Here is a 6000-nt window from a genome sequence, read left to right as displayed (position 1 = left end):
AAAAATGTAAATTGAAATTCTGAGTTGTGAAAACTAAAAAAACAGAAGATTTGAAGCTGACAATATTTACATTTATTTTAGAATAGCAAAACATTTTGGACATTTTCCATTTTCTTTTCTTTTTTTTTTGCCAAACACCAATATTTTTTCAATTTTTTTATTCGGGTTTCAAATAATATTGGCTCCAATTTACCTCCATACAGTTCCTCTGTTGTCTGTTGAGTCAAACAGAAGAAGGTTCCAAGAAAAAAAGAAAAAAAAATGGTTATGCTTTTAAATCACCCTTAAAGTTCATGACAGCAGATTGAGGCCTCTCCTCCAAACATGAAATCAAAGACTTCTCTGCTCTTGATATCTGTGTACGATTGTGAATAACCCACAGAGATGCCCCTGGGAATAAATACATGTTTGGATTTTGTCTTTGTTTTTTAGAATTTTGACTGTCAGTATAAAGATCAGCAGCTACTTGATAACATAAGAGATGCAACAAAAAGGGGCAAGAAATGTTGAACTTTGCTGCTAAGAACAGGAAACATCCTGTTTAGGATACACAATTTGAGCACAAAAAAATGAGACAATTCAAAAACCAATGAATAAAAACACAACAACTGAGAGAGTTTTTCATGTCACATTGTTATGAACTTTATTCAGAACACCTGAACTGGTCCATACATGTTTTTCAATAAATTTTCATTTACACATTGAAAATGATTGAATCTTTTAAAGGAAACTACTTTTTTTTTTAAAGACTTGATTTTAAATGACAGAAAAAGGGAAGATCGTAGGGCTGGGTTGATAAAATCGATTAATCAATTTGAATCGATTTAAGCTTAATAGATCAATAATCGATTCATAAAAATATAAATCAATTTAGCACATAAAGCTTAAGTCTGCTAGCGTGATGCTAAGGTTTAATGGAATTTCCCATAGGGTGGCTAATGCTAACGCTCAGTCGACCCAAACATACATTCTGACTAAATGAACATCTTTATAAACTCACAGACATGAATTTGCCAAACTCTATTAAGGACATATTTGTTTGAAAGTAACTATTTTTGGTCTAAAACATCCTTCTTCTGGAATAAGGTGTAATGCTATAGCGTGATCTCCACCTAGTGGTCAGACTGAAACGTCCTCCAGGAGAAGCAGAACAATGTTTCCAATGTTAATGATCTGAACATTTTAGTTAGAACTTCTCCTTTAGAGAATCCATGTAACACTGGATGATATCAACAATATCCAACTCCAAGTCCAAATTGAATTGAAGAATAAAAAAAAAAATCGAATTGAATCGTTTCTGGAAATAAATATCGATACCCAGCCCTAGAAGATCAGTTTTGTACAATTTCATATTGATAATATTTTAAAAATGGTTTCTATGAATAAATTTCTTATACCTCCAAGCTTACCTTTGTTGAAATGCCGTTTGGCTCACTCGGGCCCTCTCATGGGTGGATGGTAAAGACGTGGACGTGGCATTTTCCATGTGAAGCCAGAACTTATTACATTCAGAAGAATGGGCTACGGGCAGTTTGCTTTCTTTTCAAGGCTCAGTGGAACCACTGCTTTTCATCATCCCGGTGGCGTTTCATAGACTGCATCTGTGAATACATTTAAACAGAGTTGTGAGTAAAATATAAATCCTAAAAACCCTTTAACAGCAGAGCTCCAGCATTTATGTTATTTGATTTACTGTAACTTTTCAACCGTTAACATGATAATTCCAGCAGATTCTGAAGTAGAAAAGAGGTTCGTCGAGCTAATAGTTTAACACCATGCTAACTTTTTTGGCTAATTTGGCATCTAATGAGGTTTTTCATTTTTTACCTCTGACTAAAGCTAGTATTTTAGCAACATGCTTACTTTTTGTACTAATTTGGCATTTACTGAGGTTTATAGAGCTAATTCTGAGTTTAGCAACGTGCTAGCTTTTTTTTGGTTTTGTTTTTTTGGCCAATATGGCTTCTACTGAAGATTTTTGAGCTAATTAAGTGTGAAGCTAATATTTTAGCAATATGCTAGCTTTTTGGCTAATTTGGCATCTGCTGAGGTTTTCTGGGCTATTCTTGATTTTAGCTAATATTTTAGCACCATGCTAACGTTTTTGGCTACTTTGGCATCTATTTAGGTTTTTTTTTTTTCGTTTTCTTTTTCTTTTTTTCACTAATTCTAAGTTAAGCTAGTATTTTGTGCTAGCTTTTTTGCTAAAATGCCATCTACTGATGTTTTTTTGGGCTAATTCTGGGTTAAGTTAGCATTTTAGCAACATGCTAACTTTTTTGTCTAATTTGGTATCTGCTGAGGTCTTTTGGGCTAATTCTGAGATAAGTTTGTATTTTAACAACGTAATAGCTTTCATGTTAAATATTTTGTGTTTAAGCGTTACTGGCGAAGCCTCAGGCATTAAAGGGTTAAACTGTAGTTTTATTTAAAAGTTTAGGAAAAAATGACAAGCACTGAGTGCATATATGGATATTTTTGTTTAAATGACTGTGCGCTCATCTAGGAAGGACGATGCAGCTCATAGGCTCACTGAGCGGTTAATGCTTACAGCAGGGGTTTGTGCATGCAAGCACGTTTGTGCGTCTATCAGCTGTCTGCATCAACGGTGCGGTGTGCCTGACCCCTGAGCTCGCAGACAGAGCGGGGTCAAAGGCCAAAGCAGATCCCGTCTGAGCCTTCTGGCTGACCCCTGGAGCCAGCAGCAAAACACACAAACGCAGGCTGGGCTGAGGGGACGTTGTCAGGGGGTGGGCTCCTCCTCCACCAGACTAATATCACCTCTGGGACTAGGATCCAGACAGACAACATTGACCCCAGACATGCAAACGCACACTCTGCCTCAGAATCTGCGTGGTCATAAAGCTGAGCTCTCGAGTGATGCAGAGGGGTTGAGAGCGCTCTAAGAGTTCAAGACGGACGTGGAGGAGACCGGGACGTTCATGCATCAATGAAGGAAATTTAGAAATTAGCTCATTCAATAAATATTTGCATTTGGACAAATGTCATTCCACTGACAAACAGACATGAAATATTTGTTAAGTTTGTACTTTTCTCACAGTATTTCCTGTTTATGCAGCACCAGCTGAGTTTTCTTGAAGGACTGAAGTGCAGTCAGGGCAGGCAGGGGAGGCAGAGCCTCCCCAGAAAAATATAGCTGAAGAAAATGAATAATTACATAAAATGAATATACTTTTTAAAATGGAAAAGAAAATCAAATGTTATTTTTTTAGACATCTTTTCAACTATTATTTTTTCTGTGTGGGTTTTCAACGTTTCTTCTGTAATAAAGCAGCAAATTGTCGAGTTTCCTGTTCAAATCCGCCAAACAGCATTGGGTGAGGCAGCTGTAGCCCCGCCTCCCCTGCGCATGCGCTGTATTGTTTTGGTTCTCTCCTCTTCTGTCTGATTACATTGATGCCAGTTTGTGACTCATTTAGTCTTTTTATCTGCTAAAATGCTCTTCATAATCATACTAGGTGAGGCAGACAGTCCGCACTCCACCGCAGTACGCATGCCACAGAACAGAGGGCGCTGGTGAGCCCAGAGAATGTATGCCACACCGTGGCTAAAGAATAATGGAATAGTTTATGATTAAACACACAATGACATCCAAAAAGACAGTTTGCCTTCCTGAAACACCAAACACCCCACACTCACGAAACGCTATCATGTACTGTATGATCATGTGACTTCTTGGGATGAAACGTAGCTCTGTTAGAACATTAAAACCTGTTCAACAGAACCTCTTATGTGTAAACAAACTTCAAAGTGACTTTTGGATTACTGATCGTACTCTCAGCTGATGATGAGGAGCTTCTGCCTTCTTCATGGAGCGATAGCGGCGTGAGCTAATGGTAATCTCGCCTCTGTTGAGACGTAGGAAATGAATCACGTCTCAGACTGATTCTACCTGACACTGAAAATTACATTTAAACACCTTTAGAAACACTCGACTGTGGAGTAATTGAAACAGAACTAACGGGTCATAAAGATAAAGACAGTGATAATCAGACGTGTCTTTCATGCTAGCTAGCATTAGCCCAAATGAAAAGTGACAACGGTATTCACATGTAATTTTGTAAATACTGCAGTCAGTTCTGAACTTTTTTTCTTGGCTGCACGGCAGTAAGTCTAGTGCAGCCGTCCAGTTATTCTTTCTTATTGTTTAGCATCAATTTCTAAATGGAGGATTACGTTTTTTCACCTTAAACTCAAGAATTTGTTTAGACACGTCACTGATCTCTACTAAGACAGAGAGACTTTAACACTGAAGAAAGAAAAGGAAGACTTCTACAAACAGAACATTCATCCAGTAGCGGGCCGTCAGGGCCTGCAAGGCCTTCTCTGCTGGCCTTAAAATATCTGAATCACAGACTGATATTAATTATTATTTATTTCCGTGAATACGTATTCTATAATTCCAAATGCTCTGTCTTCGTCCTTTCATTGCTGTCTCCCTGGCTGCGCTGCTTCCAGACGTGTATTTTCCTATTTAAGCATTAACCAATCACATTGCAGCACCATTTGTTGCTAGGGTCAAAGAAATCTGCCCGGAGGCCTTCACAATCAGTTCTGCGGGCCCTGTAGCATAAAATAATTGTCGACCAAACTGTTGCTTCAACCAATCAGATTTGGAGTAGGCGACACCAAGGCCAGCTAGCAGGCGCACGGAAACGTCATCATTTTCACGAGCTTTGATTGGACAGCTCGCAGCTCGCTCTGGTTCTGCGTTATGTGACGGACACAGGTGCCGAGGAGCGGCGTGTCAGGTTTGAAGATGTTACCAGTGGAAAGCGTCTGATCGTCTGATTTTTGGTGGAAAATGAATGTCTGGGTAAAGTTGTGGCACAGTTTTGTCTGGCACGGGTAAAGGAGTTCCGTGACTCCGTTGAGCGGGAGTGAAGCTGATACGAGGAAATCTACGAGGCCTCTAAACGCACCGCGGGCGCGTGCAGCGCAAAATCCTCGCGCGCACTACCGACAATATTATTTTCCAGACACAGACCTGATTTCAAGATCACAAAAACTGATGTTTGTCTCCCTCCTGGACCACAAGAGGCTTCAGGAATACCAGAACATTTTCCAGCTTATCACAGCCACGGAACACTTTCTATCTGTGAAACGCATGGATTCTGCACGACAGAGTGATTGAAATCTTCTTGAGGATAGAAAGGATGGATTTTGTGTTTAAATAATCTGGATTTTTGGTGAGTAAAATTTTGCTATCTCCCTACATAATATTGAAATTTTATCAGGTTATTTTTTATGCTTTTGGTGTGTGTGTGGCAGCTGTACCTGCAGTAGAAGTTTTATTGCCATAAAATAGTTAATGAGGGTTGGGTTGATTCAGATGGAGCACTACTAAAGGCCTAGGTGTGAAATGCACGGCCCGCCACTGCATTCATCTGTTTCTTCAGGAAGAGCAGCACAGACTTCATTCAGAAGTAAAAGTTAGTCAATAACAACAGTCTTGGGTGATTTTTTTTCCTGTTACAGTTTGTAAACGGAAGTAGAACTGAAATTAAATTTATACACTTATTTGTCGTCAGTCAAATGGGGAATAAGCTGTAGGATTCATATGTTTGTAAAAAAAAATATATTAATAATAATTTTACAGCCTCTTCAAATGAAAATAAAAGATCAGTACTTGATGAGAACCCATCGAGATTCGATCGCAGGACTAAATGTGTCATTATTTTGGCACACCCCGACCCCCTATAGAACAGATTTATTATAGTCATTGCCACATGTACAACATCATTTATTAGTGCTCACTAGTCACTGCCTCATTCATACTGTTTCTAAAATAAATAACATTATAATCTATACCAGGGATCCCCAAACTACGGGCCTCCACATTTGCCCCAGCCCCCTGAACAATATCACTGACCCATGATTTTTTTTTTCTTTTTTTTTCCCAGTCAGGCCATGCGATTGAGACTCTGCAGTCTGTGCTCCTATCTGATACATCAGGGGGGTCAAGCTCAATCACACAGG

The 6000-nt window shown here is 39.0% G+C and overlaps 1 long non-coding RNA gene across 2 annotated transcripts in view; it reads right to left on the bottom strand.

The window, feature by feature from the left end:
- Positions 1-596: 596 nt before the first annotated feature.
- The window catches only part of LOC112136907, a 47331-nt gene continuing 41927 nt past the window's right edge, over positions 597-6000 (bottom strand). For both annotated transcript variants that reach the window (XR_002917446.2, XR_002917447.2), the window contains one exon: positions 597-1601. This is a non-coding gene — a long non-coding RNA (uncharacterized LOC112136907). The remainder of the gene's footprint in view (positions 1602-6000) is intronic.

Source organism: Oryzias melastigma, linkage group LG4, assembly GCF_002922805.2.
Source record: "Oryzias melastigma strain HK-1 linkage group LG4, ASM292280v2, whole genome shotgun sequence".
Lineage (NCBI taxonomy): Eukaryota > Metazoa > Chordata > Actinopteri > Beloniformes > Adrianichthyidae > Oryzias > Oryzias melastigma.
This window is presented reverse-complemented; position numbering and strand designations above follow the sequence as displayed.